The sequence below is a fragment of the Ambystoma mexicanum genome, chromosome 10 (assembly GCF_040938575.1).
Source record: "Ambystoma mexicanum isolate Mex_15411 chromosome 10, UKY_AmexF1_1, whole genome shotgun sequence".
Classification (NCBI taxonomy): Eukaryota; Metazoa; Chordata; class Amphibia; order Caudata; family Ambystomatidae; genus Ambystoma; species Ambystoma mexicanum.
The window spans coordinates 662,545,347-662,559,146 of record NC_090932.1 but is presented as its reverse complement, the minus strand read 5'-3'; positions in this window follow the sequence as shown (position 1 = coordinate 662,559,146).

Sequence of the window (13,800 nt, the reverse complement as noted above, 5' to 3'; positions counted from 1 at the left end):
TTGCCTCAGCATAGAGAGTCATTAAGGCTTTCTTTATTCCTGTTTCTTTTGGGAGTGCATTCCGTTCATCTCATCCCGTTTCCAATCCGGATCGGGTAATGGGTTTTCTTTAAATATATATATATATATGTATATATATATATATATATATATATATATATGTGTTGGTGCATGCCGCAATCTATTCACTACTTAGCTAGCCTCAAGAATACTTGTCTGCTTGCGTTTCTTTGCATCTGTACACATGTAAAACAGCGTGACATCTTCACCAGTTCTGTAGCATAAGTTTCTTCATCTTGATGCCAAGATGTCACTTATCTTTGATACTTTCTTGATGCCTAATAGAATATCTGCATCCTTTAGTCTCTACATCTCTTCCATGTGCATCAGTTCGACTCTGTATGAAGTCACCATTATCTTTTTCCATTCATTAGTCCTGTTTCTTTAGGGATTTAATTCAAATGCCCATTGTACTGTCTCGTATGCAGGAATGGTTTTCTCAATGGAAACCTTTCCGCCAGGATTCTCCATGGTATCAGTATTTTCACTGGTACCACACGTGTCTCACACTTTGGTTCCCAACATATAGGCAAGATGAGTGAGGTGATTGAGGTGGGGGTACTTAGCTCCTTCTCTACACTCTACAAAAAACCCACAGCAGAAAATAGTATCTTACATATGCAAAGCAATCATCCACGTCACATAATTAACAATATCCCATATGGGAAAGTATTGAGAATAAAAAAAGAAATTGTAGTACAAAGGAAACCTATCAAAATCAGGTGGCAAACATGATGAGCAAATTCTGTCAACGGGATTACCAGCCCAAAAATCTGCTCAAGCGGTTGAGAAAACAGAAAGGATTCCAAGAAGCTTCTTATTAACAGATAACCCTAAAGTATCGAACAAGACGACAAAAGTGAACCTCATAACAACTTATAGCAGTGATGCGCAGAACACTACAGGGATACTCAAAAACAATGGAATATCCTCAAAATTGACGAAAATGTTAAAAAGCACTTGAATGATAAACCTTCAAGCACATTTCTGAATGCACTGACCATTAAACATCAGATCAGCCCAAGTTTCTTGAGACCAGAACCACCAAAAGACCCATGCAACCTATTGAACATGAAACCTCCAATAGGAAACCACAAATGGTGGGAACTGCAAGCTGTGCCTGCAAATAACGACTGGTACTAGTAGCATAAAATTGCCAAATGGAAAAGCCAAAACTATAACACAATTTATAAATTGTAACAGTAAATTCTTTATTTATGGCATAAGATGCATCTGTGAAAAACATTATATCGGAAGCACGATCAGAGCTTTCAAAACATGGTAACTGGAACATATGATAGCCATAAGGAACAACAACCTAAGATACCCAATGGCAATACACTTCTGTACAGACCATAAGGAAACAGAAGTGGACAAAATAATATGTTTGGGGCTTGAAAAGGTCAAGGTAGCGCCAAGAGGTGGAAACAGAGAGTTACTCCTTAGAAGAAAAGAGGCTCAATGGATTTGCCTAATGGACACATGCTTCACTGGCCTGAACTCAGACAATGAGATGTCGAACTGGCTATACACTGAATGTGCATGCTGCATAAATAGTTAATCACCTGCAGTCACAAAATGCTGTAAATACTGAGACAATGAGATGTCGAATTGGCTGTAAACTGAACTTGCATGCTGCATACATAGTCAATCACATGCAGCCACAAAACGCTGTAAACTCTGAGATAAAGTTCTAAGCAGTAGAATATGTATCTATGGTTACTTAGTAGAAATGACAAAATGCAGAATTTGGCTCTAAAAAATATGTTGGAGCAGTCTGATATACACAAATTCATTTAAAGGAACAAATGAAGTTATATATATGATCCTGATAATTAATGATTCTGTTCTATTCAGGCCGGGCACAGTGGCGCGCGCCTGTAATCCCAGCTCTAGCAATGGGGAGACTGAGACTGCTGGTTCCCGGGTTTGCGGCTGCTGTGGGTGTATCAGGGCATCTCCGAACAAGGCCAGACTTGAAAATGCATTCTATGATTTAGAAACCAGATATTATAGGTTTTTTTATGATCATGATAATGAATGATTCGATGAATTACAAACCAGATATTATAGGTTTTTGTCTTTTAAGGAATGTGCTTCCACGTAAAATATAATTGACAAAAGTGATCACAAAGCAAACATATTTTGCTCATTTTCTTAGAAATCTGTGCTCCAAGGTCAAAATCACATTTCTGGGCTTGACATTATAGGACAAGTAAAATGGCAATGCAAAATGGCCGTTGCACGCCGGATGCGATGACATTTCACGTTAATCAATGTAATGACATCACAATGTCAGTAAACAAAAGGCTGCCATTTCACTTTCTTTAATGCACCACAGATTGATGGTGCATACAAAGGGACAAGTGGTTCTCCTCTGTTTCTGGTAAGATTAGAAGGCTTATTTTCAAGCTGACTTTATTTACTAAGCTGATCTTTCTTCCCTCCCTCATATTTTCTGACATGCTCAGCATCTCAAACTACTAGAAGTAGATACTACTTTCTTTTTTTAACTTATCCGTTCCACCTGGAATATAAGAAACAATGTGCTAAGGAAAAAAAGGGAAAGGAACCTTAACCCTTTTCTTTTTTTCTTTTCCATTTTCTCTTTCTTAAGGCTCAAACCCACTGTGATTCAACACAGTGAGGTGTCAACAAATTATCGAAAGAAATACACACAACAATGCAAAATAGAAAAAGAGCAAGAATAACAGGGTGAGTAATAACCAGTGGAATCAATTAGGAATTAAGGGCTAATGTATTGTGAAAATGAATAATGCTAATGTTGTAAACTGTGATTCTCTCCTGATGACTCTTTATAGAAAAATGGAGAAACCCGTGTAGAGAGAAATATAAGAGAAATGCAAGTTTAATTTGAATGCAAATGGAAAAGAGCGAAATATAAGAGAAATTCATATTTAGTTTGAATACAACTAGAAAGAGAAATATAAGAGAAATGCATATTTAATTTGAATACAAAAGGAAAGAGAAATATAAGGGAGATGCATATTTAATTTGAATACATCTCATCAGACTTTAAGATTTTTTTTGTTGACCAAGACTGTGGGCCAAAGGCCTGAGTGGCGAAATCAGAGAGAGGTCAATTTGAATAAAGACATTTGTTTGAGGAAAGAACTCATCTACCAAAGAAAACCAAGTCTAATTCCTGATCCCTATTGATTTTGCTCCTTTGTTCTTCTAGTGGTAGGGCCAGTTAGATAGTATAGGTTTTGACAGATTATTTTGTTGAGAAATTTTGATGAGCATCATAACTTTAAATTTGAAAGAGAGGGAAGTCCTTACAGCAATAGGGTCATGAGAGAAGCTATTTGTTAAGTTAAAGTTAAATAACCACTGCTATTCAGAAAAATGTCTCGCAGTCCAAGTCCTCTTTCTGGCTCTCCACAATTGCCACACCAGTGTATTTGATGATTGCCTCATTACTGTAAAGTATAGCCAGATTATTTGATGTGCTGCTGGATACTTTTATTGCATAGCTAGATTACTTTAATCTGATGCCTGATAATATTGACTGCATAGGTAGGAAGAATGTTGCATGATGTCATTGTAGCACTGGAGCATTCTTTCTTTATACAACACTCTACATTTTCAAGGTTCAAGCATATTACCTAACATACGACTTTGTTTTGAGTTTACAGAATCAACTCTTCTGTGGATGCCTAGGAAGGCTTACTATTGGCTATGAAAGAGGGCTTCTGTGGAAGAGTCTCAATCCAAATCTTTGTTTAAAATTCCATAATTCTAACTATGTACTTCTTCCAGTGGGCAACCCAATCTGATTGAATCCGGCCAAGTTCTAAAAAATGAGCTCTATAATTTTCCCTGCCAAAGATCAAAGAGTTTGCTCTTGGAATCTGCTCACAGTTCATATTTTCAAATCAGCTTCTCTCCTCCCTCGACCATATAGCTTTGCCTCAAAACTCCACAGATTTTCCCTAAGACCTGCAGCAACATGACAAGAAACCTCAAATACAAAATCAGAGAGGAAGAAAGAAGAAAAAAGGCAAAGACTGTGCATTTACAAATACTTTAGATCAGTCAAACAACTTTGAGGCACCCCACTCCCACAACTTCAATGACCACTAACAACCTTTATATACAGAAACCTCCTGTAACGCTTACCTGATTCCGCAGAGGCGCCGGTCTTGACTGGGTGGATGCCGTATCTTCAAAGGTGATGTGTAACACACGGTTGGCTCTTTGGGCTGGACCTCTGTGCACTGTATGTCTGACTCGAAGAGTAAGATGTCTGCAGATAGAAAATATGGGATTAATGAACTGGGGTTATTGGGTGCCTCTCTCCTCTTCCCTTTCTCTTCTCCTGTAGAACCCCAAAGGTTAACGCCCTCACCTTAGGTAAGTGAACGCTGAGCTCTCCATCTGCCTCGGGGCAGGGTGCCGTAACCAATTTCTTCACTGGATAAGGGTGCAGGCCTCTTGACCTCAGAGGACTGCTGTCCGTCGTTAACTGCACGAACGGTAAGTTCTGGGCACTTCAAATGTCTTAAAAGGCTTTTGTAATGATATCTCTTGTTTTGCAGGGTTCCGGCGATGGCGGATGGCGGGCTTCAGAGAATTGAGGATCGAACCCGCGTGAGGAATAGAAGCGCCTGGAAGCACGTAAGTAAGCGCTTGTAGCCTGCTTCACGATGCGCACTAACTGTCCCTTTTATCTTGCAGGTACAAATTCGGAGCTTTAGAGAAGCTGAAGGGTGCTGGAATACCCACTGGATTCGGCGTGGGAAGGAGTAATGGCACGTGAGGAATAAAGTTGCCCAATGTCTTTAAACGCACCTTCTTTTGTCTTTCAGATGCGGGATGCAGCGCCGAAGACCTCCGGAGCGTGCGAAGAGCTGGTAAGCTTTTGTCTTTCAGATGCCGGAATGCAGTGCGAAGACCTCCGGAGCATGCGAAGAGTAGGTAAGCCTTTGTCTTTCAGATGCCGGAATGCAGTGCAAAGACCTCCGGAGCATGCGAAGAGTAGGTAAGCCTTTGTCTTTCAGATGCCGGAATGCAGCGAGAGGCGTTGGTGACAGCCGATGGACCAGGTAAGAGATGCGCTGCCACTGAAGACTGTAGTGCTAACCTGTTCTTTCTTTGTCTTTACAGGTGCTGCTGAAGACTGGATTCCAGGATGATAAGCCTTTGTTCCCTTAGGCCCAGGATCAGGTGCTGAAGACACGATGAGCGTTCTGCTGCAGAGAATGCAGAATAACGCAAAGCAAGATTCATCCATCGGGTGTGGTTTAAATAGCCTCCTGTAGTGCTTAGGTGTCTCCTTCCACAGCCTCACCTAGGTAAGAAAAGAGTTCCTGCTTTCCAGAAGAGTTCCAGTGTTCTGAACCTAGGGAGTGGCTCCTGCCCCACCCAACAGGAAAAGTAGTCCCAAACAGAAGAGGATCAGGGGCTCAACTGGCAGGTAAGTAAGCAGCATGGTCCAAAAGGTCCCAATTGGGACTGGCTGGCACTCGGAACCGGGGTTATGGGTCTGCTTCCAAGGGAGTTGGGCAAGTCCTGATCTTTTGGAAGCAGAGATCATGACACCTCCTTAAGCACAAACCCAGGCAAGCAACTATGACCAACCCACTGAAATCCAGGTATGACCATGTCACTGAGAACAGCAGACACCTCTAACACAATATTCGTATTCTTAGCCACTCCACCTAGCAACCGATTTGCCACAATCACAAAAGGTGCCAACTACAGAAAGTTTTATCACAAGACACTTGCAAGAGCCGTAACCACCCCCTGATAGTACCTGAAAGATCAGCCTGACTTCAAAAGATCCTATTTAACCCTCTTCGAAAAATTGTTATGACCTCGATGCCTTGGAAGCCGATGAATGGTTGAACCAAACTGCTAAATATTGGTGGATAATTGTATCTGGGCAGTGAAGAGTCTACATTTTAATGAATTAAATACTTAACATACATTATTTCATAAAAACAGCAGAAGAACATACAGAACATGTCTGTATAATCAATTGTAAATACATACATTTTATTACATGTTGGCACTGTTGCACTTTTCTAAATATTTGCCTGTTACATGTCCAGATTTGAGACATATTCTTTTTTTTAGACATATTCTTGAATGTCAATTTTTGTTGTAATAAGAATATATGGTTTACAATGGATTACACAAATATAAACTGTATGTTCCTCTGTTGTTTTTATAATATAATGTTTATTAACTATTTATTTAATTAAAATTTTACACTAATATTTGTGTTTCCCATATATCTTGTCGAGTAACGTAATCCTGCTTCTGAGCTTGCCACCCAAAACTGCTGCCATTGGTAAGACTCACAATGGAATGATTAGCACCAGATGCTTCTTGATTAACGATTCCTCAATTACCAAATATGCCCAGGACATATTCCACCTCCTCCCCAAGCACCAAATAGATCTACTTTTCTTCATGGAAACCTATCTTTGTGATGATGAATTGTCATTTATTCATGAAAGCATATGCCAGACTACAAGATCAAATGAGTAAATCATGTCAATATGAGAAGAAGAGGTACTGCCCTGTGTTCAAAGTCTCAACACCTTACATCGACAACATCCCTGACTATGAATCACTAACCCATATCTGTGCGTTCTCTCACAACTAATTTCTAAGATTCCTTCTCACGTAAAGAAATCCCTCCTACAGACTAACTAAATCCACCAACAAACTCACTGATGGAGCTGCTAAACACTCTGTTGTTTGCCAATACTTCACTTTCCTCAGAGGCTTCAAACCTCATGTTCTAGCAAGAGCAAGAAGGCAATCTCACCACATCTTCTCAGAAAATGATGATGAATTACATCGCAAACTAGTGGTTAAAGGTCCTGCCCATATGATATTGAGTGAGAAATTAGAAAAAGTAATGAAGAATCTTGCTGATGCATTGCTGTAAACAGGACACTTGAGTAAAGAGCTATCTAGCTGGTTATCAGTAAACCAAGACACAGTGAATGAAGGTGATGTATGTTAGTTGGAAAATTATTCTTTACCAAAAAACACAACAATCACTGGCCTCCAGAACAGAGGCGCTCTACTCAGGCCAGACTTGTTGAATCTAGGAACAACTAGCAGAATGCAAACTGGTGATAACTGAAAAGCATAATTATTGCAAGCTTAGAAAAATAAAAAGGTAATTGGGGGAGTTTTGGTGGGAGGCGGAAAAAGGCATGGAAATGGGTGGAGGGGAGAGGGGATGGGGACACAGGGTGTGGGGGCGCCATTACTGCATTACCCGGCGGGGGAAGATAGTGGCCTTAACACTGAGGGTGCTCAGAGCGGGGGTTTTGCTATGTGATAAAGCCCCCCATTCTGAGCCTCCACCTTGGCTGGGAGGCAATGACCACACCCCACCGGGTACTAATAGTAGATCTAATAAACCTGTCCCAGCCAAGACATTTTCGGGGCCAGGTATGTTATTTCCCCTTCCAAAATACACCCAGATACAAGATGATTGGAGTTCCCTGTCAAACACAGGGGAATGCCCAGACCCTCAGGTGAAATGGAGTAAGTGGCCTTGAGTATGAAAGGAGAGTACTCCCAAGCACCGTACCAGTGAATACATGTATGAAAATGAGTTGATGGAACAGGACCTACAATCCCTGATCCAACAGAAAGAATATTTAGCTCAGTAAGAGCTTTCCGAAAACCCCTTCCTATACAAATGACCATTAGAGAAATCCAGAATCCGTAGATAATTGGAGAAACTTTGATTGTGTACAATGGAGCTTTGGTCTGTGCCTCCGAGTACTGACATGTGGCTCTCCCACATCCATTGTCAGTACTTGTCAGTACAGATCGAACAGATGCTCCCTTTACTTTCCTTTTCAATTTCCTTCACAGCTCCCCTTGTCCCTCTATCTCCTGCCTCTTCTCCCTTCTTGATGCCCTGCAGAAATATGTCCTGTGCCATTCAACTCTTCTCCTTACTTTTCTTTATCTCTGGCCATACGTACATTATTTCTCCCTCCTTCTTTCTATCTTTTCTTGTGCCCCACTCTGGGTCTGTTTCCTGTATGTCACTTCCTTACTATTCCCGTTCTTCACTTTCTGGAGTTATGGCTGTTGTTAGGGGACATGTTTGGTGTGCATGTCTCTCATCACGGATTTCAATGGAACCCCAGGATTTTTTTTTTTTTGTTTTTTGTCTTGAACCCTTTTCCTGATATTTGAGGTAAGTAAAGCCTTGTTTTACTTTACTTGCCTGCTCAGCTCTATGTTTTGAGGCACTGGCCATAATGTTTGTGTTGTTGCAGCACACACCACCTTAGACTCGACTGGTGCAGGTGTACTTTCTGAACAGTTTTGCAACATGATTTTTGCCTTTTTGATCTGCCTGGGACAGGCTGATGGCAGTGAACCATGTTTTAGATCTTTTCTGGGTGACCTCCTATCTGCTCATCTTCGTTACAGCATAAAGGGGTCTTGTGTGATAACTTGTTCCAGTCCTGAAAAATTAACTGTACATTTTCCAAATTGTATGTAAGTTATTAAAGGTGTAAAAAGGAACCTATAGGTACGTGAAAAAAAATGCACGTGCAAATCTTAGTCTGCATAAAACAAGAGTGGTCAAACATAGCTCTATTTACAGACTGTAGGAATGATTGCTAAGCAATTATTATGCACCTGTCAAAAACGTGTATGCAGGTCTTAAGAGTACCTCACACTGCCACAGATTAAAAAAACCAACTAAAGAGCACATGAGAAATGTTTCAAGTCTCTGGAAACCATTATTATGTACATTCGGATAGATTCATTGATTGATTACACATGTGAATGAGAAATATATATAACAAATCACAACGCAGTATTAAAAGAACCGTTTGTCCTCGGCTTCATGTATTACTTCAGAAAATCACATTCGGGAGATGGCAGAAACAGGTGAATGAGATACGTTATCCAGGACCTACTACCTCCTCAACCTACTCACTTACTTCAGCCTTTGCTACATCTTAGGAACCAGTACCTAACTTCCTTTTCCCCTCTCGTGGCCTCTTGTGACCTTTCCACCTCTGCTTACCCTATGGTAAAGGAGACAGTGACCCAACCAGTCCTCCTGCTTTTTTTTCTGTGAGGACTTATGCAAAGTTTTGTAAGAGGATGGGAGAATACTCACTCCAAAGATGCTGGCTCCCTGAAAGCAATCTCAGTCATAGTGGCAGGTGATACGGGACGATGCTTGTGTGCTCTGATGGGCCTGATTCCACAAAGGAACTTTCTTGGGCACAGGTTGCCTGGTCAGGTGATACCATAGTGAAATTCTCATGGGAGATTGCATTGTACCACCCGTGACATCATTCCTATTCAACGGATCACAATATGGCATGCTGGTGCACGAACAGGACCCATGCTTTGTAAGAAACACCTAAGGGGTAAGTCATGTTTGTCTTTTGAATTTCTATTCACTATTTAAAAAAAGAAAATCTCACTTATTTTGATAATGGAGAGAATGAGTGAGTCAATAGTTCATACTGCCAACACAAAGTAGGCAACCACTGCAGGAGACTGTAGAGAAATCGAGCCGCTCAAGGGGCAGGAGACGCTACAGATATGGGTTTCATACATCTCCCTGCTCTAGATGTTGTCCAAGATCTTACAATAGATGTTCACTGATATAAGCATATAAAGAGGAAAGCCCACTTGAGGCAGCCAGCCAAGCATGAACCCACTGCATCCAAAACAAAAGGAGGTATCTATTTTGGCCTTTCCAGAAGTTTTTGTATGATCACTTTAAAAATAGAGGAAAAATAAGATGCCCCAAAAACCGGATGACAAGTAAGACCTGGATGCCAAGGGAAGATACACTTCACGCATGTGTTCCAGTTTTTAAATCCCTGATCAACCACAAGAGGAGGAAGAATTAAAGAGTGCCTGAATTGATACCTCACAGTACCATGCAAAAAGGTTCCTTTGCTCACAGCAGTTCAAAAGAGGAGTGGCAGGATCCAGAGAGGATGGAAAACCAAAATGTATATTGTTGTGTCTAGTGGCACAGGAAGTTGAGGAGCGTCTCCAAGTAACATTTATGGTTTACTTCTTAATGGGGCGAGACCATCCATGTCTCTGCTGTAACCGCTCTCAACAGAATTCTCACAGATCATCAAGCTCTGGAACAGTAACAACATCATAGATGCGCGAGCGCCCACACATCTTAAGCTAATTTGCTTAAACAAAATACAACACCACCTCCTCACCATTACATAAACTCCTGGAAACAAACAAATATCAAGCAAACTATATAAACAACATGTATATTGCCTAAACCAAATACCAGGTGTTGATGACAAAACATGCCTTCAAAACATTAAAACGTACAACATGAAAATCCCTTGTACCTGTCAGATAATGTTCTAAATCATTTCACTCTAGTCATGCTGTGATCGGTTAAAGCCTTTTTATCAACGTTCAACCTCAACACTTGACAATCGCTCATGTTTGCTACGGGACTTTCCTCCAGACCTTCATCAACCATACTTTGGGCACTATCTAAACCCACTGACAAATGCTAATCCACTGTGCCCTGCACTTGTCCATTGTTCCTGTGCAGCTATATAGCTTCTGCACTGATGCTTGAATTGTTCGCGACTCACTGGAGTTCACCAGCCTCGTCAGAAGGACCGTCCTTCCCCTTAATCTTCCAGCATCACTCGTTGTCAAATGAGCTGTTTCAAGAAGGCACACAAAGTTAAGGATCCTCTCCTAGTGAGATTTATTGTTAACTTCTTAATGGGGTTCAACCATGCATGTTGCTACTCTCTAAATGCGCTTCACTGAATCCACATGGATCATCAAGCTATGGAACAATAACAACATCAGAGATGGGTAGGTGGACAAGCATGAAACGAAAAAAGAAAAGGATTCAACCTAGGAATCCTCCCGTCCCCTGCACACTTTTGAGTGTTTGGATCAAGTCCAATACTGTTTTTTTTATACATCAACAGAATGTTTAAGGAGTAATACTTCATAAAAAGAAATGTCAATAGACAAAATTATACAAAAAACATTTTTATATCACAAATAATGTGATTCAATTCTTTCGACATGAAATTTGCAACATAAAGAAGCACAAATGGTATCAAAAGATCACATCAAGTTTGGAGAGAAAAAAATGAAAAGCGAAAAAGGATTTTTTCTGAAGAAAGAGATGTATACATATGGAGTCCAATTCACTTGGCGACGCGTTTAGAGGATACTTTCCTCTTCTTCATATGGCCCAAATTGGATTCTTAACACAAAGAGAAAACATTCATTCAGTTGCTTGTATAAAACAAGAACTAATATTCAATTTCAGTGAATTATACAGTTACATAATTTACATATGTAATACTCCATGACCTTTGATAATACTGAATCTCCTCGTTAACCGAAATTCAAAATTACATAACTTATTCTTATATAGTGATTAGGTTAGTATAACGTTGTTCATGAAAACATGAACATTGGCTGGATACTCATCATTCTGTGGGACTGGCAACAGAGTCATTCAATTGCTGTTTCCAGGGTCACCGGTTTTAAGTAACCGTGGGTTGTGATAGAAGCATGAATATTGAATAGAGTAAGGAATGATAAAAAAGAAATATAAAGAAGAAATATATAATTAACCGTGTATATTACTGGTTCCAATCTCAAGCAAACAAAGTGTTAAGAGGGGTTGACTATTGTCGATATTCAGAAAGCCGTGCACAACGCACTGTGTCTGAAAATAAATCAAAAGAAGGGGGAAAAAGGGCCTGTACAAAACGAAAAACTAAGGAGCAAATCTATTAACTGGAAACTAAATGAATAGACGTACCAAAAAATGAAACGTGATGAAATAAAGATGAGCGGTGAAAGGATCACAGTATAACTTAATATCATGCCAGCGAATGGTGGCAGCATTCAGAAGTCCAACCTATGTATATGGGTTTAGGAAATGGATCAAGAGGTCAGTGAATGAAACTGGCACAGACAGTTCTGGTAAATAAATAAGAAGTTGCTATAACAAGTACCTCAATGGTGCGTCTAGCTCATTAGACAGGTGGAGGAATATCAATTCAGCAGTATTGTTGTAGAGACAGCAAGTTCAGGTCACAGTGAGCACTGCAACAAGCGTGCAAAGGTGCCTGCAGAGTAAGGGAATGTGGTTTAAATAGTGAAATATCCTAGAGACGGATACGTGTCTAGCATAAGTGAAAATGTGGAGACGCTTACCTAGAGTGCAGGAAAGAACGATCTGTACGGGATCTATTTTCGGAGCTGAATCGGATTCACGGTTCTGCGTCCTTCCATAGCAGCCATGGAAACGCCATGCGCCATGGAGGATCATGGGTAGTGTCAGTAAGAAAGGACTGGGATAACTGTAAAGTCAGTAGAGAAAGGACTAAAATTACTAGATAAAATTACGGCCATTTTAAAGTGGTCAAAGAAGAATGGAGCTATACTCACTAAAGAGTGGCAAAGATAAATTACTGTATAGACCAAATGGTCATTATATTACTTACACAAAATACAATGTATTTGAAATTGCTATCTCATGCAATATTTAAAAAAACTATTGTCAGCGAGCATAAGAGTAGATTGCATGATTCCAAAGCTTACTGGAAAAGCCTCAGTGACACCTGAGGATATTGTCCCTAATGATTGTGATTGTAATTGTTTATTTTTTAGAGCGCTTCTACTCAATTGAAGTGCTTGAAAGCGCTGCAAGACAAGAAGGGAACAAGGGAATAGTCATTGTTAGGCCTTGAAGTTTCAGAATGACCTAACAACAAAAAATGACTAGCAATGAGGCGGTGAATCGTAAGGCGGATGCTGCAGTAAAAATGATATGCAGATTGAAATGTTTTATTGTTGTGTGGGATGTACATGGTAGACTTGGCCCAAACAAAACTCAACAGCTGCCATGTGTTTTACAGCAATTTCAACAAGGAGGAAGACTACAGTGTGAACTGGAAGTCTCAATCTGCACCCCACCAAAGGCTGTCTCCAAGTCTCACTGACTGTAGCATGAATTGGGGGTTTATGGAGAAGCCGGCACAGCTCATGTCATCTACTTAGATGTACTCATTTATAGTGACATCCTTGACAAGCTGTTTGACTTTAACTGCCAAGATGAATATATACACATTCGATATTGAAAACGGATGCCCCACAGAAAAATATTGTATGACACATGCCATTCAAGCAATACATGGTATTTGGTCCCAAACTATTCAGCGTTGTGAAGAAAAGCTTTAAAGATTGCAAGTACCTGTATCCTTGCAGTATATGACTGCTCCTTCCAAGCAGCATATATCAAAGCCAGTGGCTTTCAACAAAACCAGAACACCAACAGATAGATATTGAGTGCAAAATGTTGGCTGTGCATCAAGCTCCAAGGTTGGCCTTACTGGCTCCATGACTTTGCCCAATAGATGGAAGTCACGTAATTCCTCAATACTGTAAACAAAACAAACACCTTCCAGAAAGAGGACACCTTATGCAATTTGCTCAATTCAGTGATTCCTGGAGTTGGACAAATGTGACTGCGAGATGCAGGCGAGGGATGCAAACTGGAGCTGAAATTGAACACAGTATAATGGTGAGTGGCAGTCTAGGGGATCCCTAGTAGCAAGAATATGTAATTGCCTCAGTTTTCAAATGTGTAGAACAAAAAGGATTCTGTTTCACAGTCTTCCTATTATCAAAGGTTTCCAGAGACATCTGGATGATTGTGATCACAAAATAGCAATA